General features: G+C 43.8%; 1 long non-coding RNA gene across 1 annotated transcript in view; it reads right to left on the bottom strand.

Annotated features, from left to right (window-relative positions):
* Positions 1-12487, bottom strand: part of LOC113456059 — a 56682-nt gene that overhangs the window by 22607 nt on the left and 21588 nt on the right. The window contains exon 3 of the long non-coding RNA XR_003376928.1: positions 4921-5060. This is a non-coding gene — a long non-coding RNA (uncharacterized LOC113456059). The remainder of the gene's footprint in view (positions 1-4920; positions 5061-12487) is intronic.

Below are 12487 nucleotides of genomic sequence, written 5' to 3'. Positions count from 1 at the left end.
AGCCTTCCTTTTTTGTTTAAACAGAAAAAGGGGAAGTGATGGAGGAAGGTCATTGGTTAATTAAATAAAGAAGCTGCTTGCCCTGATAGGTTAAAACAAAGGTGGGAGGGGTAAACAGAACAGAATGCTGGGAGGAAGAGGAATTGAGCTCAGAGACGCCATGCTCCCCTCTCCTGGGCTTACGAGGGGATAGCTCTGCTCTCTGAGACACACGCTATGAAGCTCCGACCCAGAATGGATGTAGGCTAGAATCTTCCCATTAAGACCGGTGCTCACAGATTATTAGAGATGGTTTGATCGGGATATCAGAATTAACCAGTAAGGGCTAGAGCTAAAGGGCCAAGCAGTGTTTAAAAGAATACAGCGTCCATGTAATTATTTAGGGTAAAGCTAGCTGGGTGGCGGGACACAGCCCACCGCTCCTATTACTACAGATCAAGTCTCCTTCCCTCATCAGCCTGAAGAGCAATCAGGGCTCCCTGCCCTCTGGGAAGTTCAAGGACCACCCGCCCAGGTCTGAAAAAGCATGGGATAAAACCGGACTTGCTGAACATAGCGGACAATGAGGACTGCTGAGAACTCAAGAACAATGGCAATGGGTTTTGATCCTACTGCACATGCTGGCTTTGGGGGAGCCTAGGCAGTTTGGATGCTCACCTTACTAGACCTTGTTTTTTGTTTTATTTTAAAGGACTTAGGTGGGTAATCTAGTTCAGCTGGGACAGGCACTTGCTGTCAAGCCTAAAGAGCCAAGTTCAATCCCCAGAACCCACATAGCAAACGGAAAGAACTGACTCCCATTGAGCTGTCTTATGTAGCTCAAGTGTGCATGTAGGATACATGCATGTCCATGCATGCACATGTGTACATTCATGCACACAAATATTTTAAAACAAATAACAAAATGAAAAGAATAATTTATTTAACAAATATTGTATCACCGTAACAAACATAAATTGAGAAGTCTGAGAAAACAATGTCTACTTAGACACTAGGGACTTCAAATTTACCTCCAATAGGTCAATTCACTTAATCCATTGTGGAACAGGGAATTGAACCCAGGACCTTACATACACCAGGCAAATGCTTGGCCACTTCTTTACATCCTTAGCCCAGTGGATCAATTTAAAAATTCAAGCATTAGGGGCTGGAATGGTGGCTCAGAGGTTAAGAGCATTGCCTGCTCTTCCAAAGGTCCTGAGTTCAATTCCCAGCAACCACATGGTGGTTCACGACCATCTGTAATGAGGTCTGGTGTCCTCTTCTGGCCTGCAGGCATACACACAGAATATTGTATACATAATAAATAAATAAATAAATAAATAAATAAATAAATAAATAATCCAAGCATTATACCTGGAAATACCTAAGTGGAGAAGAAGAAAAATAATGCAAGAAGGATCAGGAGCAGAGCTCGGAGACCCGTGTTGCAGAAAGGATTAGCTCCTGTCACCCTGAACCAAACAAGGCGTGAGAAGGGCCATCATCTGGAGACGATGGTGCACACCTGCAATCCTGACATTTGGGAGGCTGAGGCAGGAAGATTCCTGAAAGTTCAAAGCCAACTTAGACTACATAGTAAGGTCCACACCAGCCAACCTAACTTTGAAATTAATAGAGTCCCAATTTCAAAATAAATAAATAAATATTTTAAAAAGGACGGAAGAAAGGTGATCATTTCAAGAAGTAACGAGGACTCCCAGTATCTATAGTTAAAGTTTAAGACCCATAAAAAAATTTACAGCTTATATGGCATCATTTCAACGATTGACACATAGATCTCTAGAAACTAAGGGTCTAGACATCAAATAAAGAATTACCAGAGTCAGATGAAAGAAGAAAAGTCACAAGCAGAACCAAGATAAAGCTCTGCAGGCCACATCAAACTATGCTTGTTTTTTCATTAAAAAGCATTGGCAGATACATCTGTCAATTTTATTTGTAAATAAATTTTATTTGTAAAAATGTATACACATATACAATAATTCATAGATAAGGAATTTTGATCCAGTTATCTGAGTAACTGCCTGTTTCTTCAGCCCATTTTCTCTGCTTTAAGGTTCATGCTTTGGTGAATCACTCCTCTGTGGAATTCACCTTGCAAACTAGACTCTGAGTGTTGGAGGGGGATGTCTTCCTTTTATCCAGCTCAGTGTCTGTCTTGCTCCTTGGGGCTGAGTAGCAGCCCATGCTCACTGAAATCACTACATTTTAACTTCTGTTTCTCCTCAGAATGGGCTAGTTAAGTGCTTCGTGTAAATGTCTGCTGAGAAATTCTTCAGGTGTTCTCACTAGGCTCTCTATATAAATATTAATAATTGTTATCAATGAAAATATTGATTACCACTGTAATCACAAATAACAATTGCTAAGTAAGAACTTATCAATCTATACAAATATAAAGAGAAAAGATGTACTTTCTGATTTATGTTGAAGTTCTCATAGCTTTGCAGAACGTGTTTACGAATACCGTTTCAATTTATTTGTTTATCAGATAAGCACATTAAATTATCATAACTCTACCCATCACCCTGCCACCAACAAATGCCACATGCTAGGTCTTGATGCCTTTTGGTAAACTGGTAATTAGTCATTCCTAATGCAAATGTAGAGATCCCCACAAGGCCTGGCAGGGATAATACAGCACCCATCAGTATTGAAAAGGGATAGCGCTCAACCTGTATCAGCTCAAACCAAAGAAAGATTCAGAAAATCAGAGCACAGATCTTCTCAGCCCATGTAGAAAGGGAAGAAATCTCAGGGGTTTTCCATGCCCCCTCGAGTAATGCTTGCACAGTGTTCAGGGCTTCCTCTCATCCTGGCGTTTCCCCACTTAGCATTCCTGGTAAGACTGAAATGGCAGGTGACTCGTTCACAGGAGGTGGGTCACATTGACAGTGAGAGCAACTGATGGGGGATGAAAAGGAACTGATAATAAAGTTCACGGGAGATCTCATCAAAGTCACCAACTCATGACAGTAGAGAGTAACTGGAAAACGTGGGCTTAAGCTCAGGAACCAGAAAGAGCATCCATAGTACCTAATCAATCCTCTCCAGTCGTCCCCTGGAGATGCCTACCCCTCTAAAAACGTAACAAGTATGCCTCTTTAAAATGACTGTGCAACTATTCTCCTTCATCCATCTAGAGTACAGCTGCCTTTAAATGTGTTCTCAAACACACCCCAACATGGCCTAGCACAGAGCCATTGGTCTTCACAGTTCTCAGCTTAGCCATGCACCGTGGCACACACGTTTAGATAGTTTTCACACCCCTTCCATGCTGAATCCTTCATCTGATGTGAGTGTGCCATAAGTGTGTTCTATCTCCTGGGTCAGCAGATAAGAACACGCTCATGAGACCCCTCTTCTAATACAGAGTTAGCAACTGGGAGCTCCTACCCAGCCAGGGACTACATTTTCAGTTCTATTCACTCTAGACATGACTGCAAAATATCAGTCAACAGGATATCAGTCAAGTACCTGGGATCATCAACTAATAAATCAAAAGCTTGTGTTTTGACTCACAGTTTCAGAAGATCTAGCAGAGTCATAAATGTTAGGAAACAGAAAGTGAGTAGAGATGGCGTCTTACTTTTAAGCTTTTACGGTGTGTCCTACGCCCATACTGTTACACTCTGTGATACAGTTTAGATCTTAAGCATCCTGGGAAGACCCATGTGTTAAGGGTTTGGGTCCTCAGGGTGGGGCTACTGGGAGGAGTAAAACCTATAAGAACAGAGGCTGAGTGGGATGTCATTAGGCCATGGGGCACACGACATTGAAAGGACTAGCTGGACCCCAAACTCTTCCTTCTCTCTCTCTGCTTCCTGGACACTAGAAGGACAGTTTTCCTTCTCCATAGACTCCTCATGACTTCTGTCCTGTGCCTCCACCAGTGACCTAAGGCAAATGAGTTTGCCCTGAACATGGGCAGGGCCATTTAAAAGTGTGCATCCAATTAACCTCTTCCTTTTATCTACTGCTGTTGGAATCTGATTAACAGCCCCCCTTTTGCCTGCTCCGAGTTATATGGGTATCCAGGCTCGTGGGTGGTTAAGACTTGGTTGAGCCCTGTGATGAAAGGAACCAGACTCTCCCAAATCAGTACATTGAAGAAAGGCATTCTGTGGCAGAGCAATACATGGGACAGACCTGACAGGATATTACAAATGGTTATTATTACTTCTGTTTAAAAAATCTTTAGATACTTTAGGATCTTTTGGCACTGGAGTATATACTAACTAATACATGAATCTGGCAAAGTGACATGCAGGGACATTTTAAGGATAACGAATCCACAAGCAGGATGTTCACCAACTTGCCTAGAGAAGAGATTGAATACCTTTACTTTCCCAGAAAGGATTAAATGGGGACAGCAACCCATGAAATTATCTGTAGCAATAGTGATTATACAGATTGGTGTGGCAATGGTGTTTAAATCTTAGAGTAGTTCCCTTCAAATTTATAGGCCCACATTTGAATTTTGATACTGTGAGCGAATGTTGAGGTTGTCATAGAAACAAGTTAAAGCAACACCGTGCATGTGATGTGCGGGACGACTTAGCACTAGGAGGGGCAGCAATAAAGCAACATGAAGATATTACACAGGGAAAACGACTCAGGGTCGTGACGTAACCGTCAGCCATTTGTCTTTGCCCTTGTATGGATCTCATACACTGGTTAGTTAACAATTTTATAGTATGGCCAGTTCTGAAGAGAAATGAATTTCAGAATTTAGATGAGAGTATTGTAGAGTCCTTGCCCTAGCCATACTAATCCTGCTTCCACAGAAGAGAAATACACAATCACAGAAGAAGAGAAACCTGGCCCTTCTCCCTGGCCCAGACGCCTAGCTGTTGCTCATTCAAGTCACCGTGTTCTTTTGTGGAACACTAGAAATTCTAAGGAGGACTCTCCTACCTTTGCCAGGGATGCTATTCTTCTCTCCAGGGAGCCTCAGGACCTCAAAGCTTCTGTGGGCATCTGCCCTTGTCTGAAGACAGCACATTGGCAGGTGGCTGGAATGATCTGGTGGCATCCAAAAGGAGACAGGTAGCCATCTGGGGAGAACGATTTGGCCATGAGAACAGTTTAAGAAGGCTGATTTTCAAAGCTGTTCTTTGAATGAGTAAAATAAGGGGATTTTTTTTTTTAAGCCTTCAGATTCCCTGTCTTATATAATCTGTCAAGGCAGTTCTGGGGAAGTTTCAGCTTTTAGGAGACATGAAAATAAAATCTTGCAAACCTTCACATTCCTTCTCTTAGTCTAATGTCCTTTCTTCTCCCTCAAATCATTCTCTCATTTCTGTTTATATGCACACATTAAACAATTTCCTCTCAGCTCCTCTTTGCTTCATTCAGAAAGTGCATTGATCGACTTTCCCGGAAAAGATGCTGTAGAGTGTTTCCACCGCTGAGACGGTGGGAGCCTTGAAAGACTAAAAGCGGCTGAGCCGGAGTGATGCTTTTAATATACGGAGAAATAGCTGCCTGGGATGGAGACTCTGGACCCCACCCGCAATGATCTCAATCATTTTAAGACAGAACAAAGAGGCATCTGCAGACATCAGAAGATACTGAATCAGTCACCATGCCAGACAGTCTCAGGCGGCCCTTTGACAGCTCCGGTGAAACCAGGTCAAAGGCATCTGGTTGGCTCAGTAGACAGAGGAAATCAATAATGCTAAGGAGTGGTGTCTGGAGCAGGAAACAATCCTAGCCAACAGACAAAATGGGCTCTCTGCTCAGAGTTCCTGATAGAAGCCCTAACAACTGCCATCTTGACATGAGTACTGTGATATCCATCCAAGAGGAGAGAAAATAAAGAACAGAGGTGGGGACAGCAATGGCAGGTGCCAAGGAAGATGACGTAGAAGTCCAAACAGGTGAGTGCCTATCAGGCCAATTCAAGAAAAAAAAGAAAGAAAAAACACTCTGTCAGACTTTATCAGAGGACAAGCAGTTACTACTCAAAGTGCGAAGCTCTGAGTTCAGATCCTCAGAACCCATGTAAAGCAGGGCACAGTGTCCATGACCTGCTGCTTATATAGGAAAATGAAAAGCAGAAACAGGTTCACCCAAAGCTCCAGGACAGCTAACCTGGTACACAAGGTGGCAAACAGTGAGAGAGCCTGTCTCAACCAAGGAAGAAGACAGTGACCTCCACCTAAGGATGTCCCCTGACCTCCACCGGTGTGCCATGGCATATCTATAACACACTTGCACATACTAATGTACACAGATCACACACACACAAGCACACACAGAGAGGAAAATAGGAATAAAAAGAAGAGAAGAGGGATAAAAGAAATGAGGAAGAGGAAGAAGGAGGAGGAGGAGGAGGGAGGAAGAGGAGGAGGAGGAGAAGGAGGAAGAGGAGGAGGAGGAGGAAGGGGAGGGAGAGGCAGAGGACACCGTAGGTATTCAAAATCACTGGAGATAAACTATAGCTTAACCTCAAAGAAGATTTTTTTAAAGTAGATAAAAGTAAATTAATACTAGAAGAAACAAAAAGCTAGTTTAATTTAAAATATAGTTATTATATATCTATGGCATGAGCCAGATATACCTTACTTAAAAGGAAACTGAGGCTTAGAAAAGTTGAGCCACTTTCCCACCCTCATAAGGTCATACATGATGACACCGAGACCGAAGATCGGCATCCACCTCAAAAGCCAGGGAAGCATACTCCTCCTAGGCTTGTTTCTATAGTGCTCCAGGCTGTGGAGACCACTGACGGTCTTCAGCATGTCTAAATCCATAAGAATAAGAGCAGAAGTCTTCAAAAGCAACTGAGCTGTCAAGGAATAGGGTAGAAGCATCAAAAAAGGATGGTAGAGGTATTCAGATGGTAGAGATTTGAGCTTCGTCAGATGGTCTTCCTCGATTGGCTAATCTACCGCTTCAGGAAAAGAAGGCTGTTAATATAAAGCAATAAACCAGCGGATTATAGTAGGAGTCACTCCCCCATACTACATAGAACACAAATGATACAGAAGGCACACAGTTACTCGTCAACGCACAAACTCCACGTGAGGATCCTGCTTGCAGTGCTCCTCGCCAGCAGGTGGAAAGGCATGAGCCTGCACGAGCCTCTTGATCCACTTATATATGTTTTCCTAGTGGTAGCAACAGAAAAAATTATAACTGGCTAATATTTGTCTTATTTTATTCACGTCTGAAAGTTAATCATGCGCTTTATGAAAGAAGCTAAAACCGACACAGAGCTAGCTCACAACCGAGCTATGCTTGGCTCCCCTTAGCCAGCAGAGTTAAATCAGTTCTTCAGGCTCTCCCATCTGGCTATGCATGGGTTCGAGGCTATGCTCATGGAACTTTGAAAGTCAGTTGTCTTCTGCGCTCTGCTTTAGTTGTCTTCAGTGACTTAGGCCCTGATAGTACCTCTGGTTTGACATTGTCAACTTCAGCAGTCACAGCTTAATACAGTATAAGGGGTTAAGAGTAAACTGTGCTGAAATAAAAGTATATTCTAGAACAATGCTTCTCAGCCTCACTAATGCTGCAACCCTTTAATACAGTTCCTCATGTTGTGATGACCCCCAACCATAAAATTATTTTTGTTGCTACTCCATAACTATGATTTTGCTACTGTTATGAATTGTAATGTAAATATCTGTATTTTCCGATGGTCTTAGGTGACCCTGTGAAAGGATGGTTTTACCCCCATGGGTGTTGCAACCCACAGGTTGGGAATTGCTGCTGTGGTAGTTAATGTTTTGCCTACCCTCTTAAGCTAATTTGTCTCTCGTCTGTGCCTTTCAATTAAAGTTAGACTAGGGAAATGCCTTTCTGAATACATGAAGCTTGAGCTGACGAGTTCCATAGTTTTAGAGAAAGAGTTGTGATTTAAGATTTCCATAATCAACGAAAAATTTTATGCCAAAGGTAGATGGATAATTATGGAGGGGTCCGAGATGAGATATTATGCGTCACCTGATTCTTTCATCTTTGGAGAAAGTACATGAAGGAGACAGAAAACGGACCTACAAGTCTTCCAAGATGAGAGAGAATCCCATCTTGGCCTCTAGGGAAAGTTAAGGAAGTCATTTTTACTTCACTGAACCTCCTTCTACTCCCTCCCTCCTTTCTTTCCTTCACACCCCCTCTCTCTACCCAGCTTCTCTTCTTCTTTTTGTAATGCGAGCCTGTCAAACTAAAGGCCTCAGGTATGCTAGGTAAGTGCTCTGCCACTGAGCTACATCCCCAGCTCTTTGTGGCTTTAAAATAAAGATGATGCTACCATCCTTAAAATGCTGTGGGGACCATGTGAGTTGATGTTCACTATAGTAAACATTACTCCTGGTACACCTACATTCCCAGTGAGGCTAACTTTCTTCCTCAGCCCCTCCGATAGCACTCTATAGATGCTGTATTTATGTGTGAATGGGATGGAGGAAGAATTTTCACTGTGCCGAGCAGCCAAGGGAACTCTATCAAGAAAGGAAGGGAACATCAATTCTTCACAGTCTTATTTCCTGCACCTTTAATTATCTGAAATAAGCGGCAATTTACAGCTCAGCTGTTTATAACCTTGGATACTCTGGCATCCATGGCTGGCATGGTGTCCTCTCAGACAAAGAATGTCCAAGAGCTGTTAGACCCGATGATGGCTTTATTGCTGTGTATTGTATTGTATAGCAGATCTCCATATTCTGTTCATTAGAGTTGCTCACAACTGCCCAGGTCCGGCAGTCAGCCTCTGCTTTCATACTGTCCTACTTTCCCAGAATGCCTGCATCTCCAGGGCCATTACAGCCTCCTGACTCCCTCACATTTATCCTATTATGCTATTATCTTGTACCCAGCACTGCCTGTTTATGTTTTCTACTTTATGCTACAATATGAAGGGACCAGACCTTAATCTCTCCGTTGGGGTCAGCCTGCTCATTGTTGGTGCCATTTACCGGGGAAAGGGAGGTGTGGAGATCTGTGCATGTGCACAGTGTCAGAGAAGGCACAGTGAGGACCGAGCCACCTCGTGAGAGGCTGCTGGCAGAGGAGAAGGCAAAGCAAACTCAGCTAAAACAGCAAAAACTCAGTCTTCCCAGTCTCCTTTAGAGCCGGAGTCAGACGCAGTCGAGACTGAGATGGGAAATCATCAATGAGCAGAGATATTAATATTATGTTCTTTAAAAAAGTAATGTCCTAAAAACACACATCTTGAACCCAAGGGCCAAGGAGGAAAAGGCAGGAAGATTCTCAGAGCTCCCTGACCACCTAGTGAATCCAAGTAGATGAGCTCTGGATTTAATGAAAAAAGCTGTTTCAAAATATGGTAGAGAGTAATAGAAGGTACCTGATAGGGGTCTGCATGTGCAACTTGCATTCACATGTGTATGTGCACACACACACACATCCATACACACACATACACGAGCATCTTTGTAGTATAGCATATTAAAAAAAAAATACCTTTACAGAACTGTCTGCTTGTACTCAGACTGAATCGGATGGAAGTCAAGGGCATTTAGATTTAACTCCTGGCTTGTCATGCATTTTGATTAGCAAGCCCTATGTCTCTGACCCTAGAGCTATTCCACCAGATCACTCAGTGACTTCAAGTCCCCCTCGCTCACCACTGAAAATGAACTAATCCTCCTGTTTTACACAGGTTTCGGGAGGAGTAACAAAATGCACAAAAGCTTGTAGCATCATAGCTGATCCAGATCCAGGGCAACCAGCATCGCACATCCCGCTTCTTCCTTCAAGACCCAACTTGGCCATCGATCTAGCAACCACAGTGATTTACTTAAGTGCATGGTAAAGTCTGTGGCCTGTCTTTAGAAGTAAAATGGAGCTTCCACGGGGCTGGATTCAGGCTGTCTTTGTTCAGGAACCTAAGGTCAGTAAATATTAGTAGATTTAGGAGAAAGTGGAATTTGAAGCCGGTACCACACTTTGTACATTCAAAGTAAGCTCATTGTTATTTTAATTAAAAATTCTAAGCTACAGATACCAATTACTATTAATAATGGTCTATGTCTGTGTACAAAAAATGGTAATGGGGCATGAAGAGAAAGAGAAAGGATGATGAGAAAGAGGATAAACTGTAAGATACCCCATGCCAAACAGCAACCTCCTACCACCTAGATTAACCGAAATGTTCACAGAGAACAAATCAACATGACTGCCAACTGTTCTAAAAGATAATGAAGAAAAAAGATGTGCTTTGTGGAAAGGGAGAAAGACCATCCCCTTTCGCAGCTAGGCTGAGATGCTTCAGTGTCCTCAGACATGTTCAGATGACCCTTGTCACCATGTCACTCAAGTGGCGAAACAGATGGGAGGTCGGTATGTGTCTCTTCTGAATTGGTGAGCTGGCCTAAATGAGACCCTTTGTTTCCTGAGCACCTATTACCTGTCCATAGCCCAGCAGCAGCCTCGAAACTAATTCAAATCAGCTTAGGCCCAGTGCTATCAAGTCTGAGCCACGCATGATAAAGTTTGAATCAGATGCCTGTTTAGAAGGATGCAACAAGCAAGCCGCCTTAAAAGGAAGGAAAAGGGCATTGGCCTCCATTCTGGGAGGGACAGTGTCTTGACCTCTCCTCAAAGGAAGTCTTATGTGCAGACCCAGGTGCTGTGGAGGGGGGGCTGGAGGGGCAAGGGGAGATAAAAGGCTGTCTGGAGGCCCTCTGACCCCAGCCCTCCCACGGGAAATGAGGGAGGAGGCTGCTGGCTGGCAGACAAGCAGGTGTACCCTTAAGAAGCCATGGAGATTAGCTGGGGCTTATCCAAACCTCTGCAGGAGGCAAATCTCTCCTGGCTCCCCCAGGAGACTTGAGCACTCACTCTTCTGGCATCAAATAAACCAGATGCAGAATGGACGTCAACTTGGCCTTTTGTGAATCCAGAGACCCCCGAGAAGGCATCTGGACAGCATCACACTCCCCGGGACCCCAAGGAGAGCAAGCATTTGGAGAGATGTCAAGGGAAAGGGAAAGAGGGAGAAAGAAAAAGCCGAAAGGCAGGGTCACAGTCAGATGAAGCCTCATCCATATGGCTGGATCCTGGTCTCGAGAGCAATTGTTTGCTGCCCGGATCAGATCAAATGCAGTGTTTGGGGAAAAAAAAAATGGCTTCTACTGAGAGCAAGTGGCACCTGCTCAAAGGATAAGGACCCCTCTTTGTGTGTATGGCGCTAAAAGAAGGAAGCAAATGAGCCATTTCAGCATCGAGAAGAAAGGAAAACAGGTCCCCATCCACAGAAAACATATCAGCCTGACATAATGTTCAAGCCCACTGACACGCAGGAAAGAGTATGAGCCTTAGACTCAGCAGAAAAACACCAGCTCTGCTGTGTGCAGTATCAGCTGTGTGGCCCTGAGTGAATTACCTAGCCTCTCTGAGAATCAAGCACCCATCCTAACCAACACGCTCCATAGAACCGTCTGAACATTGATAATGGCTATAAGCACCCACTGCAGTAGGAAGAAAAGTCCCTCCCTCCTCATTTCCTTCCCTCCTAAGAAAGAGGGAAAATATAGCAAGATATGTTCAACCTGTTACATAAAAACACATATAAAATGCTACATGGACCGTTGTCCTTTCCCTGATGACATTCTCAGTCTGGCCATGTGATTGCTACCTTAATAATGGCTTAGCTATCATCTCAGAAAGCCCCAGGAACTGCCATGGCAGAAGAAATCCAGGCCACAACTTACTGAAAGATGATAACTCTAGTTGCCTTTCAAATACGATTGACAGTCACCGTGGAGACACATAGGTTGTAGAGTTGAGCATGAGCTAACACATGGTCTTGGCTAACAGTATAACTGCTAGTAAAGCTTCCATCACTAGTACATAAGCAGCTCTTAGGGTAAAGAATGAGCTATTTTGGCTCACAATGTCCCTAGTGACAGTTCTGGTCATTTGGCCTGTTGCTTCAGAGGACACCATGGCAGAGTCCTGTGGCAGAAAATTCTTATTCGCATCAACCTGACCAAAAGGCAAAGAGACGGCCACAGTCTCAATATCTCCTCCAAAGACATGTCTTCAATGGCCTAACTTCCTTCCACGAGACCGCTCACATTTCCATGTACAAGACAATTTGCTCGGGAGTGGCTGAAAGTTCAACATCCTCCATTCAATCGTAACAGCAACTGTTGCTGTCTTCTGCTTCCAACCCGCGCCAGCCCTTACAGAGAAAACAAGACTGGTAACTCAACGCTGAAGTGTAGACTTAGCTCCACGTAGCTCGCCGTCATTCCTGGGTAGGGAGGTTTCTCTGAGAAGCCAAATCGTGTTGAGCCTTAGCTTTGTTCTTCCTAGAGATGGTTCAGTGCTTATTCCTCTTACACTTGATCTATCACCAGGACCTAAGTTTCTGTGCTTTCAGAACTAGAAGGAAGTGCACACTCAACTCTTCCTCTCTCACTCTAGATAGAAAATAGAGGGAAGGGGCTGGAGAGATGGCTCAGTGGTTAAGAGCATTGCCTGCTCTTCCAAAGGTCCTGAGTTCAATTCC

Source organism: Microtus ochrogaster, chromosome 5 (genome assembly GCF_000317375.1).
Source record: "Microtus ochrogaster isolate Prairie Vole_2 chromosome 5, MicOch1.0, whole genome shotgun sequence".
Lineage (NCBI taxonomy): Eukaryota > Metazoa > Chordata > Mammalia > Rodentia > Cricetidae > Microtus > Microtus ochrogaster.
Note: the sequence above shows the minus strand (reverse complement) of the source record. Positions and strands in the feature narration are given on the sequence as shown.